This window comes from Procambarus clarkii, chromosome 80 (assembly GCF_040958095.1).
Source record: "Procambarus clarkii isolate CNS0578487 chromosome 80, FALCON_Pclarkii_2.0, whole genome shotgun sequence".
NCBI lineage: Eukaryota > Metazoa > Arthropoda > Malacostraca > Decapoda > Cambaridae > Procambarus > Procambarus clarkii.
Genome location: NC_091229.1, coordinates 23,241,595 through 23,259,488, shown reverse-complemented (window position 1 = coordinate 23,259,488; position 17,894 = coordinate 23,241,595). Strand labels below are relative to the sequence as shown.

The following is a 17,894-nucleotide window of genomic DNA, read 5'->3' as shown; positions in this document are numbered from 1 at the left end:
CTCTGGACGGGTGCTCCACCTGCCTGCCAGGTCTCTGGACGGGTGCTCCACCTGCCTGGCAGGTCTCTGGACGGGTGCTCCACCTGCCTGGCAGGTCTCTGGACGGGTGCTCCACCTGCCTGGCAGGTCTCTGGACGGGTGCTCTACCTGTCTTGCAGGTCTCTGGACGGGTGCTCCACCTGTCTGCCAGGTCTCTGGACGGGTGCTCCACCTGTCTATCAGGTCTCTGGACGAGTGCTCCACCTGTCTGGCAGGTCTCTGGACGGGTGCTCTACCTGTCTATCAGGTCTCTGGACGGGTGCTCCACCTGTCTATCAGGTCTCTGGACGGGTGCTCCACCTGTCTGCCAGGTCTCTGGACGGGTGCTCCACCTGTCTGCCAGGTCTCTGGACGGGTGCTCCACCTGCCGCCCGGACCGGCCAGTATGCGTTTAATTAAGTCAGCAGGAGGCAGGTCACTTACATTTCGATATATTTTCCTACTGCATAAATAAAGTATCTTTACTAAATGTCTCCTCGTAGCTTCTCAGTGAACATATTTCCTCTAAATGTTTAAATTGAGAGGACACTTAAAACCACGGCATTGAGCACTGGGTATTGAGCAATTAATGTCAAAGGTCGACTATCGAAATCTAAACAGAAATGTTTTCAGAAAATGGTGAACTATACGTAGATAAAGCGAGCATAACACAGCCGACTGTAGTGGCCGGTAGCGCCAAGTGGGCGCTAAAAATTGTCGTGCTAATTTTACCGGAGCTTGAAGACCCTGGGTGAGGGAGGAACACAGAGTGACCGATTCAACACCAGGATCTGGCAGCTGCTGGGGTAGGTAGAGACAGCTGTCTGGCCCTCAGCAGAGCCAGACAGAGGCTTTGGGGGGGTAGTAGAGGCCGCCTCAGCAGAGCCAGACAGAGGCCGACTCACAACAATTGTAATTACAAGTTAGAGAGCGGCGGCAGCGTCAGCAACCACGGCCTCTAGCCCTGATGGATCCCCTCCTCACACGCTCTCCTCACAGGCCCCAACGCCCCCTCCCACCTCAGATTATCCTCACAATTCCGCCTCACAGCCCCCGCCTTACGCTCCCAGGGTGGCTTACCTGGGACGCCCATAATATCCTAGTATTATGAGGTTCTCACCATTTCCGCTCTGTCCACCAAACGTCGCCTGTAGGTCGGTGATCCCAGCCCTCTCTTACACTCAAACACCCAGGGTCGTGGTGTACACTGCAAGTGTAGCTCGTCCAAGCTCCCTCGGGGACACTTCCTTCCTCCTTACACTAGTCCAAGCTCCTCTAGGGACACTTCCTTCCTCAAACTTGTCCAAGCTCCTTGCTTAGGGAGCAAGGAGCCTTAGCAAATGCTCCTAGGGACATTTGCTTCCTCCTTTACCTGTTAAGTCTCCAAGATTTTAAATATCATGACGTATTTTATACCAGAACGTCATGAAAGGTGTTCCAAGGCATCAGGTTCTCGTAAGTGTAGGAGTCTTCCTCCTGCGTGTATGGACTCAAAGTGAACACCAAAGAGTACAAAACCCAGCGTTCCTAAAGTCAATAGACTGTCGCACTAAAATGCCTTATCCTAACTTACTAGAGAACCCACAAACAGGACATTATGTCAATTTCGCTTCGCGAGCAGCTACCATTTTCTTCTATGACAGTTTTTAGCTTTAGGTAAAATGTACGTCAAATTGCGACGTGTTATTATGAGGCCGGGTTGCAAAACCTATATGAAAGATTAGGAGGACTTTCATAGAAAACGCAGAAAGGGCTGACTGAGGTGCCCATGAGAGCAATACAACACAAGAAATTCAAAATACTTTTTCACATAAGCAAACTGAAAGTATATATATATATATATATTCAAGATAAATTAAAATCAATCTTAATTTAATAAGTCTTCGGGAATCTTAATTTCATAATAAACATGAAAACAATTCACATAGCAAACATCTTGTTAAAATTCTTCTTTTTTACATTTTAATTAAAATTCACGCCGTTTCGAATACTTCTCGTATTCATCAGAACTAAAATACAAAAGTTATATTAAAAATAGCTAGCAAAACAACGAATTCAAATACTGGACAGGATTACATACAAATAAATATATAGATACAAACATAAGATATAAAGTGATACTAAATACACACAGTTGAACTTACGTAAAGTGATATAACACAAAATATAATTTGATGGTCTCTTTCATAAGTACTCAAAGCTAATTCGAAATTACAATAAAAACTACCAACTTTCAGAAAACTTATACAAAATCAAATCATTTAAAAACAACTTGTAGATATACCAGCTAAACACCTTATAAGAAACAAATATTACATAAAGCTGATCATCAAATGTTACATTATATACCATAATTAAATAAATATTTAATTTAATTTAAGTCAACACTCCAAATGAGTATCAGAGAGACAAATCAGGGGAAACTAAAGTATATAATAATGGCATCTACGTGAACTGTAAATGAAAACAAAAGGCTTGCTGTGATTTACACAGTATAGGATTGAGCAGCTAAACCATTATTAGTACTCCCTGATATATAAAGATTCCATTATTCTCAAATCCGGCTGATCATTTATGTACGTGTTCAAGATTTTAGAAGCGGATTCAAGTAAAAAAAATGAATGATTCACCTCGTTACAGTGATTTCTAATCTCTGAGAATGGTAACCGGTCCTAAACAATATTCCATTGTGCTCCAAAATCTTAGTCTTAAAATTCCTAATGGGACTTTCAATGTATCCAGGATTACATCCTAAACATGTACCAGCTGTATTGAATAATTACAGTTAATAATGTTAGTTAATAATGAAATCTTTATATATCGCGAAGCTACAGCCTCTTTTAAATAATAATAGTTCAGTTGCTCTGTCCCATACTGTGTAAATTACAGTAAGTCATTTGTTTTCATTTACAGTTCATAGAGATGTTATTATTATATGCTTTAGTTCCTCCTGATTTGTGTCTCATGTTCATTTTGAGGGTTGACTTGTTTAATTATGACATTATAACATTTGGTGAACAATTTTGTGTAATATTTTGTTCTTACGAGGTGTTTATCTCGTAATCTATAAGTTGTTTTGAAATGTTTTGGCATTGTACACGTTTTCTGAAAGTTTGTAGTTTTTATTAAAATTTTGAATTAGCTTTGGTGTATCTACGATAAAGATTATTAAATTTTATTTTGTTTGATCAATGTACTTAAGATGAACTGTGTTTTGTACTGTTTGTTTTTAGTATTTTATATCTTATCTTTGTATCTATATTTATTTGTATGTAATTCTGTCCAGTATGAGTTCGTTGTTTTGCTGGTCATTTTTATTTAACTTTTGCATTTTAGATCTGATGATATACGAGAAGTATTCGAAACGTCATGATATACTAAGAATTTTACCAGCCAGGATGTAATGGGTGTGTGGGCGTGCGCGACGCTGCCAGCAAAAGCCTTATGGTCAGTGTATCACCAAAAAGCCACTACGGGCTCACCATAGCCCGTGCTACTTGGTATTTTTTGTTCCAGGTAGCGAATCTTTAACAACCAAAAAGCCTAGCCCCCGGCCGGGCTGCAAAATCCTTGAAACTAATTGCAGGTAATCTACGTGTCATTGCAATATAGTCAAAAAGAAGGAGCTGGCTGTTTCGTTTGGTGTGGTGGAGACGTCACCAGCTGCCGCTGATGTCACGGTCCTGACACGGCCGGTGACGCCATCGTCCGGTTTGAACACCCGTGAGGAAATCCTGGCAGGTAAAGGCAGCCGCTAAGTGAAGCCCCCCGGGCTGACCCTGAGGCCACGGGCTGGTGACTGGCTGGTGGGCACGGCCTGTCAGCTCTACCAACCCTCCAAGCAACCTATTGGACCAAGTTATCACAAGTCAAGCCTGACCTCAGACGGGGGTTGGGGGAGTAGGACTTCTAAAAACGCACTCCAGGTGCTGCGGGGTCTACCACGTGTGACTTAAGGGCTGCGGGCTGTACCACATGAGGATAGGAAGGGGCTACGGGCTCTACCAACCTCCACGTGCGGCTAGGGGCTGCGGGCTGTACCACGTGAGGATAGGAAGGGGCTACGGGCTCTACCATCCTCCACGTGCGGCCAGGGGCTGCGGGCTTGCGGCTACCAGGTGAACCGTCTGATGAATGACGCTGTCCGACGATTGTTATAATGCGTGCCCCAGGGCGCAGCGGCATCCTGGTGCAGCAGTCTCCGGCAGCGGCACTCGCCGCCTGCCGCGTCACGCCACACTACCAGACGTCCAGTCCCTACACCAAGATAACCTTACTACACATTGTGAATGTACACATGTTTCTGAGCGAATATAGCGGTGGACTTTGTCGCGCAACACGTACACAAATTCACGTGCACACAGCCACTGACTCACGCACGCACACAGCTCACGAACCTGGTGAAAGGTCAGCAGGTCAAGCAGGGACAGGCTGGGACACACCCAGGAGGCGCCAAAAAAGAGAGAGTGGTACAGGAAGTGGCAGGAGGAGGGGAGGGGGCTACCACATGAAAGGGTAAACACACAAACACTTGTACATCAGTCGATTCAAAGAGCCAAAGCTCAGTCCATGTAGACAATTATGCATGTACACACACGGAGCCGGTGGCCGAGCGGACAGCACGCTAGACATGTGCTCCTGTGGTCCCGGGTTCGATCCCAGGCGCCGACGAGAAACGATGGGCAGAGTTTTTCTCACCCTATGCCCCTGTTACCTAGCAAAAAAATAGGTACCTGGGAGTTAGTCAGCTGTCACGGGCTGCTTCCTGGGGGGGGGGGATAGTAGTAGTAGTAGAAACAGTTGAGAGGCGGGCCGAAAGGGCAGAGCTCAACCCCCGCAAGCACAACTAGGTGAATACACACACATTAATTGATATACACACCTGTACATCAGAGTTAAACCTCACGTCACTAGAAGAGAAAACAGGTTACATAATTACATGCAAAATTGGGAAATATACAGGACATGCTTGCCTGTCTAGGAAGGCCTGGTCAGAGACTGGGCCGCAGGGACGTCGAACCCCGGAACCACCGCAAGGTATGCTAATTAGAATGCGTAAGACATGAACACTTGGACACACATGGAACCTTAAGTATCCAAATGAGCCAAACATATGTTAGAAAGAGTTTTTATATCTGCCAGGACCAAGTGGTGGAGGCGAACTCCATCCGCAGGCTAAGGAACCTACACAACAGTTTATTAAGGGTTGAGAGGCGGGAACCAAGAGCCGTAGCTCAAACCCGCGGAAATAAAACAAAATACATGAAGGTAAGTGTGCAAATACGCACTTCATTCACACCTGGGCATGCACCGTCACTCTCTCCTCCCCATACCCCTGGGGGAGGGTAATTAGCAGCACTGGAAGACGGTGGTTCAGTGCTACCGTCGACCTTGAGAACCGGTACCCAGGCCCTCTGAAGCTATTGTTCCTGCGCCGGAATAAGGTCAGGGTGTTCACGTGAGCCTGCCAGCGGCGGGCCCTTGAGCGGTTCCATTACCGGAGCTCTGCTGAGGTTGTTGGGCCTCTTGCCCTCGACCTTTTGCCGCCACACGTTCCAAATGAAACTGCGTTGGCGGAGGTATTCCGCTGGCCTTGAACTGCTGCGGTGAACTTGTGCTCTTGTCTACAGCAAGGGAATGTAGATGACCAGACCACACACTAGAATGTGAAGGGACGACGACGTTTCGGTCCGTCCTGGACCATTCTCAAGTCCATTGTGATGAGGAAATGTTGTTGTTAAAGATTTAGCTACTCAGGGCGAAGTGTCCATGTAGCACAGGCTATGGTGAGCCCGTAAGTGATGAGGAAGTAGAGACAGGCAATAAATAGGCACGAGAGATGAGGAGCAAAGTAAGGTGTAGTAGAGGGGCTAGTAGTAGGAACTGCAGAGGGCCTATTGGCCCATACGAGGCAGTTCCTATTATAACCACCGAAAGAGAAGGAGAAAATAATGAAAAGAGGAAAGTGAGGGAACGTAGGAGAAGACAATGAACAGAAAAAAAGAGAGAAAAGAGAAATGTAGATGTTTATCTCTCAGAATGTTTGGTAATATGTTTATTGTTTGTGATGTGTTTATATGTATGTATTAACACGATGTACTGAACGGGGTGAGAATAGATTGAGCTGCCTCATCCCTTTGTGTGGATTTTACCTCAATAAACTTATTTCAATTTGTCTACAGCAAAAATCCTACCAGCATGTAACTGGTATTGTTTACAATATAATGCTGCGAGCGTGTAGCTTGTCGTTGTCTATCATTTTTAAGTCTAGTAAATTGTTATTTGATGGTTTAATGATTCTTGGCGACCAGTAGAAGATCTATAGTTTTAGGTTGTGAGTATTCTAGACGGGAGACCGTAAGTTTCAAGGGCTCAGTTTTTGGTAGATGTGAGCGGCGTATCCACCACTAAGGGAGGGGGTTGATCCACAGAACCATACTAGTTACGTAGTTAGGGTGCGTAGTTATCCTCAGATCAGCCTCAAAATTGGTAGGAGGTTGGGAGTCAAAGTTCTCTTGAACCACCACTACGTAGGAGGGGGACACAGAATCCCCAATAAGTCCGTAGGGGAAGACTGGGATGATTTCAGCCATTTGTGTGTAAAAAGTCGTGAGTGGCGCAACTGACACTGGGTGTAGAGGCAGGTCGTGGGTGTAGCGAGGGCTGACACTGGGTGTAGAGGCAGGTCGTGGGTGTAGCGAGGGCTGACACTGGGTGTAGAGGCAGGTCGTGGGTGTAGCGAGGGCTGACACTGGGTGTAGAGGCAGGTCGTGGGTGTAGCGAGGGCTGACACTGGGTGTAGAGGCAGGTCGTGGGTGTAGCGAGGGCTGACACTGGGTGTAGAGGCAGGTCGTGGGTGTAGAGGCAGGTCGTGGGTGTAGAGGCGTGACAGGCCGGACTCTGCATGTTGACACTCACTCTGATAGCTGGGACGTGACTCTTAAGCCTGAAGGGCACTCATTTCCTGAGGGACTTCCCTCTCACCAGCCACACCAGCTGAGGGACTTCCCTCCCACCAGCCACACACCAGCTGATGGACTCTCCAAGCAGGTGTAAGATGCACCGGATATGCGTGTAAGATATTTATACAGCGATCTCTCACTCCTCCAGCAGTGAAGCGTGTCCCCCGCTGGGGTACTCCGACTTCAAATGAATTCAGAGATATTTACCTTGTCACTGTACTGTAAAAGATAAAGTGGTGGAATTATACACTGACTCGCAGGATGCCCTTGAGGCGTTCAGCACACATGGCTACCTGGAATGGGTTCTGGGCGCTCTAGCCTGGCCCCAGGCCCAGCTCGGGGAGTAGAAGAATTCCAGAAACCCTCTCCAGGTATGCTCCCTGGCCTGGGGACTTGGTCCAACAGAATGTTGCTTGCAGGAGCCCGCAGGTCCACATATCCACTACAACCTTTCCAGCACTTCTTGCACGGAAGTGTCTTAATTTTTAAGTGGTGGATATGTAGGCCTGCGGGCCGCTCCAAGCAACAGCCTGGTGGACCAAACTCTCACAAGTCAAAGCCTGGCCTCGGGTTGGGCTTGGGGGAGTAGAACAACTCCCAGAACCCCCATCAAGCAGGTACATCGTTCACTCCAGTATGTTATTATTTTACTGTTAATTAAACAAAATTTGATTATTTTTCTTTTGACGTGGTACTGATGACATACTTACGAGACAGAATGTAGCAGATCAGAAGGAGACATTTGTGAGTGTGCTTTAATGTTGGCAACGCCTCCAAATATTTGATGATCTTACTTACGTGGCTCTCGCTCTAGCGTCGCACCCGGCCTCTTGACAGCCGTAACACTTGACAGCCACAGCACTGGCAGCCGTAACACTGAGGGCCACAATTCTGACAACCACACCACACAGCCACAATCCTAACAACAATCGCATTGACAGCCACAAACTTTGCAGCCCAAGATTCCTCAGGAGCTCTGTATTGATGAGTCTGTGTTATTCATTTCATTATTATTACTATTGGCATCTGTCGTCGACCTTAAGAACCGGTACCCAGGCCCCTCTGAAGCTATTGTTCCTGGAATAATGTCAGGGTGTTCACGTTAGGTCTTACTAATGTCAGGTCAAGTGGCAGGGAACATTTGGGTGTGTGAAGTGTGGAGGCATTGTTAGTCACTCTGTTGACCAGTGGAACAAGTGGGAGAGTAGAAAGCTGCTACTGCTTCATAACCTTGTGTGTTTTGTATAACTTCTCAGAGGCATGTTGTGGATCACTAAAACAGGACCACATCTCTGAGGTTGGTAGGTAGTTTGATGCAGATCAATCAGGCTAACAACCAGGTACCCAATTACTACTAGGTGAATAGAGACGAAGTGTTAAGGATTGACTTGATGGTGCTTGAGGCTCCTGAGTTATCTATTACTATTATCTATTACTATTCTCAGTTATCTATTTGTCGTTGTTCTCAAGTAGGTTTGGTTCTTTAAGCAAGCCTCCGAGACTCTTGTAAGCCTTATCCAACAACTTGGACTGGACGTTAGAGTGACAGTCTCGCGTCTTGCAGATCGGCGTTCAATTCCCGACCGTCCAAGTTGTTGGGCACCATTTTTTTCCATCCTATCCCAAGTTCTTACCCTCATATCCGTTCCAAGTGCTATATAGTGGTAATGGTTTGGCATTTTCACCGATAATTACCTCACTTTTGTAAGTTGCATCCTATTTCGTCTTTTTTTTTGAAGATTTTGAATGCTAAGGATGCTGTAAAGTTTTGACGTGTTATAAATGGCTCGAGGTTTGTTTCCAGTCAGAAATTATCATTTTTGTTGTCCATTTACGTGCTCCTAGGGAGCTGGTCGGCCGAGCGGACAGCACACTGGGCTTGTGATCCTGTGGTCCTGGGTTCGATCCCAGATGCCGGCGAGAAACAATGGACAGAGTTTCTTTCATCCTATGCCCCCCTGTTACCTAGCAGTAAAATAGGTACCTGGGTGTTAGTCAGCTGTCACGGGTTGCTTCCTGGGGGTGGAGGCCTGGTCGAGGACCGGGCCGCGGGGATACTAAAGCCCCGAAATCATCTCAAGATAACCGGAAGTGTTGTACATTCTGCTATGGCGGTATGTTCACTCACAAGATGAGTGGCGCTGCCCAATAAACTCGCCCCTCGGGGCAAAATTTAAAGATATAACCAAACCAGACATCAGAAGATGGAGAAACGTCGTCGTTTCGGTCCGTCAACACCACTTGAGAATGGTCCAGGACGGACCATATCTTGAGGTTATCTCAAGATAACCTCAAGATAACCTCCTTCAGCCCAGTTTTGTACAGTTTCAAGTGTTTTAATTCTTCTGCTTGAGCGGTCAGTGGCGGCGAGCCATGATCAAGAGTGGACGTGATTTTATGGGTATTGAGTCCTGGGGATTTGTTTCCAGATTTATTATCCAGATATATCCGGATATAAATTACGCAGCCAGAAGGCTTGGTCAGAGACCGGGCAGCGGGGACATTGATCCTCGGAACCAGCACAATATAGGTAGACTCGCACATTAATTTAAAGGACAGTGACTACGTTTTGGTCCGTCCTCATACTCACCGACATGTCGTCAACTTTAGAGCCCAATAGGCTCAGGAACCTGTACACCAGTTGATTGACAGTTGAGAGACGGGACCAAAGAGCCAGAGCTCAACCCCCCGCAAGCACAAATAAGCGAGTACAAATAGGTGAGTACTTTCATTTCCTTTGTTTGTGTGGGTTGGGCTAATTTTTGTACTGCAACTCATTATATTAGGTTAAGCTGCTGTTTGGTCTTTCCTCATGTATTGTATTGCTGCTTGAAGCTACTGATTTTTTACGGGCTCACCATAACCCGTGCTACTTGGAACCGGACGTAGGTTCGAACCCTCGTCACGGCCCTTGTGGATTTATTCAACTGTTTTCTATACTGTTGGTGTCTTGTGCTGCTTTTTCGCGTGCTGAGGACGAGGTCATGGCCGAAGCTGTGTGTGCGTGTGTGGGGGGGAGGGGGTGAGCTCGTCTACCAAGGTGTTAAGTAGCGCCACACATTGTTGTATACCTGGTTGATACCTGTATGACACTTTCTAATTCCCGGAGTATACCTGGAGAGGGTTCCGGGAGTTGTTCTACTCCCCAAGCCCGGCCTGAGGCCAGGCTTGTCTTGTGATTATCTTGGAAATAAAAGTCCTTGGAAATGTACTATAACTTATCCGTCACCATCACGAAGGAAATAAGTTGCCTCTCGCTCCCTTTTCAGCTAACGATTAAGGGTTTACTAATTCAAATGATTTTTCTAAAATTTGGAAGAAAAGGTGTTTTGTCATTTTGGTGTCCAAAAACGTTAGCTGTTCCTGTTCCCACACAGAGATCACACTAACGTGATGCATCAAATGAACAAATCCACAAGGGCCGCGACAAGGATTCGAACCCGCGTCCGGGAGCATCCCGTCACGGCCCTTGTGGATTTGTTCTGTTCCTGTTCCTTTCTTGTAGTCTAATATGTTGGGATAAAAGGTTCCAGTTTTCCATTTGAGTCTGTTCAGATTCTTTCTGCTGACCCTGGAGTTGATGTGAGAGCTTGGGGTTGGGGGAGTGTGGTGGCAGGGCAGACCTTAAGGCGGGAAGCAGGGGAGGGCGAGTGTGACGAAGCGTGCACCAGGTGCACTTGTGCGGGGAAGCATGTCCGCCCGCACTCCCACTAGGGGGGAGGGACCACTACCCACTCCTGGGGGAGGGAGAGGTACAGCTGCTGCTTACCCCAAGACGGAACTTGTCCACTCAGAGCCCTGCTCCGGGTGTCTGCAAGGAGGCCCTTCAGGAGGGAAGCCAACGCTGAAAGGGTGAGTGTTTCCTGGGGATAGTACGGGGTGGCATTTTCCACACAATGACGTGTGGAGTGTGTGCGGGGGACAGGGGCTTGTGGGGTCGGGTTCTCTAGCCAGGGTAGTCGGGTTCCGGATCCGGTGGAGCCAGATTCCGTATCTGGGGATGACGGGTTCCGTACCGGGGCAGACGGGTTCCGTACCGGGGCAGACGGGTTCTGCGTTCAGCGGAGTCTCCGTGCCCGTGGGAGTCGGGATGGAAACTTGGAGCAGAAATATGCTGTGTAAGACATCATTGGTGACCGTCACACGGATAGATTATACCGGTATTTTATTTTAATGCTAAGACATATGATGACATTTAACTTGTTCTAGATATGCAAACTCAGAATCCTTACCTGTCCTAAGGACTGTAGAGGCACTGGATCAAGGCCCATGGGGGCACTATATGAATGCTAGATCATGTAACTTAACGCGATCCGCCGACAGCAGCGAAATCACGTTGGGGAGCAGAATGGCTTCATCGATAACGTTTCAATTGGTATTATAACAACAAGTTCTATACTGTACTGGGAGGCCAGGTGAGAGGGGAGGACCCCATCAGTCACCCCGGAGAGTGACGCCTGGAAGTGAGGGGGAGCATCACCCTTGTGACACGGGGAGTGAGGGAGTACCACCCATATACCCTTGAGAGTGGGACATCTGTGAGGACAACTATGGGACCTATTTCATCCATCGCCACATAGTGGGGTGGTTCTTAGGTTTAGGTGGGGTATTGGTTAGAGGGTTTCTGTAGTATTCTGGGGGATGAAGTGCGGTGTTACTTAGCGGTTGAGGTCGGCTGGTTCTGCAAGGATGCGGCAGAAGTATGTGGAAAGTTATTTAAGGTTTGGTGTAATGATGTTGCTCTGGGGGTTAGGGTAGGATGACGGGGGGTGGGATGGGGTGACAGGTTCGGGTAGGGTGGCAGGAGATGGAGTATGGCGAGAAGTAAGGAGTATTAGCAAGAAGAGCGGGAAGGGAGAACCACTGAAGGGGCAGACGAAGCCAACCCCAGGGATGGGGGCTACGGAGGGAATGCTAAATTAGTAGCAAATAAGATTTAGGGGAGTGATGACGTTCAGGATTACAGAGCAGAGGACCATGGGGTCAGAGAGAGAGAGAGGGACGGGCAGTATTAGAGGTGGGTTGAGGAGTGGGCGAAGCTGGAAAGTATGGGAGGATAGTGACATCTGGAAGGTGATGGGTCTCTCGCACCCATCCATCCATAATCAGTATCTGGAAGCATATGGAAGAAGGTACCGCCTTTGTCACATGAACCATCATTAATCCAGGTCAATGCATCAGGCGTGCGGGACATGTTAGAGGTAGGCTTAAGGCTGATTACCCCTAGAATGTACGTCATTCCCCCAATAATTATGGGAAGCAGATGTTCCGTCCCTTGATCTAATAACCAGTAGAGTAAGACAGTTATGGTACAAACCTCACAGCAAGCTTGGGGCAGTGCCAAGTGTGAGGCGAAGAGACTCGAAGCTGGTCTCATTTGTGGCCGTCACAATTGCCTCATTTCGTCAAGGAACCAGAGGAATAAATGTATCACCTCAGAAGCGTTCAGTGTGGCAGCGTGTGTGTAGGTTGGTACATAAAGGTCCAGAGCAAGTATAGTGGGGCATTATGGGAGGTGTGTGCGGTGAGGTGAGTAATGTGGTGAGCCGGCTGAAGGGTGAGTAAGGGGCGGACAGAGGGCGGTGAGGGTGAAAAAGGTGGCCCTTGTCTCTGACCAGTGTCCCACACCCACCCAACGTCGCCGCCACCCTCCGCCCACCCTCCCACAACCACCCTCGTGCTCCACCCTCACGCCCATCCACACTAACTCACGCCACTGCAATAAATGCCCTGGTTGGTCTTGGAATTAATGATCAAGGTGGAGGTAAGCATAAAAAAGTGTCGCGAATTGGAGAAGGAGGGTATTGATCTATTGTGATATGTTGGGGTAGCGTGAGTGGAGGTGGTGTATGGGGCGTGAGTGTGGTATAGCAGCAGCAGCGGCAGCAGCAGCAGCAGCGTGCTAGCGGCGCGTCGCGGCCACCAGTCACCCAGGGAGAGAGAGAGAGTGGTGAGGAGGAGGAGTGAGCCGCCCCGAGTATTGACCAAGACTGCCATTGTTAGCGGGGCCATTACATTGATTGTGCAACTCATGCTTTCCGCGAAGCTGCCGTCTCACAAAGACGCTCAGAGCCGCAGCGGTGGCCCGGCGTCGCTGTCCCCGCTACGGTCTGTTGGTCTGGCGCACCTTCCTCGCCGCCCTCACCTCGCACGCCCGCACGCCCTCACCCCGCACGCCCTCACGCCCTCACCCCGCACGCCCTCACCCTCACACCACACGTCCTCACCCCGCACGCCCTCACCTCGCACGCCCACACGCCCTCACCCTCACCGCGCACGCCCTCACTCTCACCCCGCACGCCCGCCCATATCCACCCACACCATGCATACCGCTGTCCGTACACCCACCTACCCTCACCTTGCACCCACGCTCATGACATCCTGACTCTCCACCTTATGCACAAGTACGCTTCACCACTCACACCTACCGTCTGTCAGCCTCGGTCATCACTAATCTTTATGCTAACCTTTTTTCTTATCATCTACCACCATCTTGCTATGACGGCTCGTACGTTTTGGGCCCCAGTTCGAGTCCGGTATTACTCTTTACATGTTTGTCTGGTACTAATGTGAGATTCAAGATGTTATACTACACAGCGGCGCATTAGATGGTGATGCAAGAGGCAGGTGATGGTTGGGGTGGTGAGGCGGTGGTGAAGTAAGACAAAACACTAAAGAGAAGCGTGAGAGGCGGGCTGAGGGGGGGGGGGGGCCACGCTGGGCCTGCGGACAAGCCCACAATGGTCCTCATTAATACCACTGTCATTCCCGCCGTCATCTACACCAGCTTCACGCTTACATTTTACACGCTTTCACACATGCCTGTATGTACGCCTCTCTCCCCACACGCCCGTCTGTCTGTCTGTCTCTTTCTCCCACACACACACATGCCCATCTCTCTCCCACACACACACACACAGTGTGTCAGAATAGTTAGCAGTTTTAGTGTCAGAGTAGTTAACAAATGGAATGCACTAGTCAGTGATGTGGTAGAGGCTGACTATATACAGTTTCAAATGTAGATTTGATAAGAGCCCAGTAGGCTCCAGAATCTGTACACCAGTTAGTTGATTGACAGTTGAGAGGCGGGACCAAAAAGCCAGAGCTCAACCCCCGCAAGCACAACTAAGTGAGTACACGCACTAACTACTCAGAATAACGCCCAGTGCAACCATGCCGTTGTTTATGTAGTGTAACCGCGTCCTACATCCTCAACCAAACTTTATGATCACTCGGCAACCAACACTTGGTGTGGCTCCTTGCGTAAGTGGGCAGGATCTGCACCACTATAACCAAACTTCACCTTTCCCCCTGGGAACCAACGCCTGCCTTTCCTGCTTCACTCACGCTTAACACGTCTGCCTTCTCTCCTAAAAATACACTTTTTTGACAGATTATTATGCCGCCCGCCAACATATATTTAAAACACGATGAAGCTAGTGTGTGTGACTAGGGAGGCCTCTCACATTACGAATGTGGGTTATGTAAAGGTGGTGGTGTGTCGCCTGGAGTCAATAGCGGGGTAAATTGAAGACTCGTAGTGGTACGGGGGCCTGGAGGTGTTTACCCACAGGCGCCTCACACCTCCATAACAAAGGCCGCTCCGTAAAGGGGATCGAGCCGCGGATCCTGCAGCATGAAGGGCTAAGGGAGGGTGACGGTGCAGCCGCGACGGGTGTGTGACAGGGCAGACTCGCCAGGGGAGGTGACGGAGGAAACAGACTAGGGAGATGGTAGTGTCTGTGACGGGGGGGGGGTCGCATCAGGGGATGTGACGGGAGGGACAGACTCAGCGGGGCAAGGTGACGCCGTTCTCCCCCTGCTATACCATACTTGAGCTAACATGACGGAGGGAAGGAAGGGGACGCGCCTTGTCCCGGGAGAGGGGAAGAAGCAGACTTAATGCTGGGTGGTAGGGCAGTGTCCATCATTGCCACACACTGCACAAAGGCGTCTCCCTCTCTATACTGCCATCACTAACCTCACTCACCACGACCTGCCCGCTCTTACTGCTACGCTTTTTGCTGCCTCAGTTTCATGTGACGCAAAAAGGCATATTTTTTGTTGCCGTCGACGCCACTTACATTAACAGAAAAACGTTAAAGAAAAGCTGACTACATAATCTCTCGACACGTCTTTCAGCTCGACTTAGCCTAGTATATGATTAGAAATGGGGATTTAATTTACGTTTTATCTATTCGTTGAATAAAAAGGACAGAAAGAAAATTGGTTTACGGATTCTATGAGCCATTACCTAATTATAATTCTTTCATTATTCATTGAAATGTCAAGTCTATAACACTGAACATCATTACTGAATCTCTTTGCAGGTCCCCGCTCATAAATTATCCTAACACCACAACTACGTCAAGCCTATTGCAATAACTTGCCTCTTAATTCACAGCAATGTGAATTAAGAGGCAAGATTGTGTTTAGTGTTTAGGGATTAATGTGTTAATCCCTAAACACATTATAGTCATTTACGGAAAGCGCATACATGAGTTTGTTATTAATAGGTTCGCTGATGTTCATTTATGAGTTGTGTGATAAGTAGATTTCTGATATACGCTTTCAGAGTCGTGTGGGCGGGTGTTCGATGTAGTGTAGCACCTACCGCATGCTTGTTGCGAAGCAGTGTTTTACTGCCGCAGGAAGTATACTAAAGCAGTTTGTTGTTGTTGTTAAAGATTCGCTACCTGAAACAAAATTCCAAGTAGCACGGGCTATGGCGAGCCCGCAGTAGTACTAAAGCAGGCTGGCTGGCACAGAGGGTATATAGGGGCGTGAGGAACGGCAGGAGCGGGTGACGGGTTGATGGTCAGGAAATACCTCAGGCTAACCAGGTCAGCTGCGGGGCGGTGGGATCTCGCCCCTCACACAACATGGGAAATTGGAGGTTTGGCTTGGCTCTGGCTTGTACCATCAATGCTTCATCATACACCAAATTCCTGAAATCCATTAACTTCCCCCATGACACGCACGTTACATGCTCTTTTGGGAGTTTCTCAGAATTTGAGACATTTAATCTGTGGGGACATGTAGCTATTAGATATAAGTGGGTTTCGTGCACTTTGTTGGATTCTTCCACACCTACAGCTTATAGAATTCAGTGAATCCAGACCGCAGTATAATTTATCATCCTATAAAATTACATGTTCAGTAACTAAGGTGTTGATTACTGATGGGCAGAATGATGCATCTTGACAATATACGTTTGATTGAGTCTACAATTTGATGGGCCGCCTTAGCACTTGGTTTTGTGTTTTGATTTATATTAGAGCGACTGAGGCTGGAAGGATTTTCACAAACAAAAATTTGGAAACACAAGAGCGACATGGCTGCCTTCCCTGCTGCTTAGTCCCTCCCTCCTTTTTCCTGATATACCATTCCCCCTTTCCTTCTTTGCTAGTTCCCCATCTGGCCTCGTCCTAGCTATGTTAGTAAACCCCTTCCCACTTTGCTAGCAACCCCCCCCTCTACAGGTGTGTTATGTAAATTCTTTCCCCTGCTGTGTTTGTCAGTAATCCTGTTCTTTCCCGTGTTATACCGGTCGGCCAAGCGGACAGCACACTGGACTTGTGATTCTGTGGTCCCGGGTTCGATCCCAGGCGCCGGCGAGAAACAATGGGCGGAGTTTCTTTCACCCTATGCCCCTGTTACCTAGCAGTAAAATAGGTACCTGGGTGTTAGTCAGCTGTCATGAGCTGCTTCCTGGGGGTGGAGGCCTGGTCGAGGACCGGGCCGCGGGGACACTAAAAAGCCCCAAAATCATCTCAAGAAGATATGTTCTAGACCCCCTTATCCTCCACCTGCCCCCTCCCCAGCTGTGATAGTTCTCCCTCTCAACACCAGTGTTCCGTGTGTTCCTCAGTCTCGTCACCCATGTTACTGGGAGCTAAAATAACCTACATCTGTTGGTCGAAACAAGCGGCCTTAATTAAGTGATGAAGAATTGGGGTCGGGTGTCTTACGCTCACTTAAAGAACAGATGCATTTTGTACGCACTTACGTAATTCTTGTTACTTAGATAAATATAACTAGCTAAATACAACTGGATATAACTATGGCAACGGAATGTGTGGTTGCCATTAAGGCATTTATTTCATGTCGAATCAGCTACTGGTTTATCATTGTATACATAAAAAATATATATAATTCAAATTACTTGCAATACAAATGTAATATAAATCGATCTAGTTAATAAGTTATGGGTTTGGTTAGGTTGTAATTGTGGTTGACTTAGTTGAGTGATGTATCAGGTGCTTGTATAGTGACGTCATAATCAGTATGGCTCCCTGAGGGTAGTGTTCATGACCTCCAAGGTCTCAACGTCTCGTACATCACAATAATTGCCATGATAATAGCTCCGGAAGTCGGCATCTACAAACACAACTACACCAGTAAGACTCACACAAACACACACACATACTACAGTCACTCTTTCACCAAGTGCTTCAGCACCTTCAGTATTGAATGGTGAAGAATACCGAATGATTATTATCATTAATGAAAATCTAACCCTTACAGCACGAGTCTTTCCACTGTATTGGAGCTATCTTGATAAATTAAGTTTGTACACATACCTGTATACTGGTGGCGCTCCAATTGCTGTTCACATTTCCTGTTGGGACCAGACTCCTCTCCCTGGGGTTCCTCTCCCTGGGGTTCAGACTCACTTCTTAGGACCAGACCCTTTTGATATGTCTCCACTCCTCTTGTAATACAGTATATTTGATTAGTTTCTCACACATGATAAAATTTAAGGTTATTGGTACAAACTATGAAAAACTGTACAATATATAACTAATATATACATATACAAAATATGCTTAAACAAATTAACTGATATATATATATATATATATATATATATATATATATATATATATATATATATATATATATTACAGTATA

The 17,894-nt window shown here is 47.6% G+C and overlaps 1 protein-coding gene across 10 annotated transcripts in view; it reads left to right on the top strand.

The window, feature by feature from the left end:
- The window catches only part of LOC123746328 (putative uncharacterized protein DDB_G0271982), a 74,836-nt gene that overhangs the window by 44,676 nt on the left and 12,266 nt on the right, over window positions 1-17,894 (top strand). Inside the window, exon 1 of one of the 10 annotated variants that reach the window (XM_045727769.2) lies at window positions 17,239-17,380. The exons of 8 other annotated variants lie outside the window; for them this stretch is intronic. The gene's annotated coding sequence lies outside the window, so the exon portion shown is untranslated. Of the gene's footprint in view, window positions 1-17,238; window positions 17,457-17,894 lie in introns of those variants that run through there. One more of the 10 variants, XM_045727770.2, reaches the window with a different exon arrangement.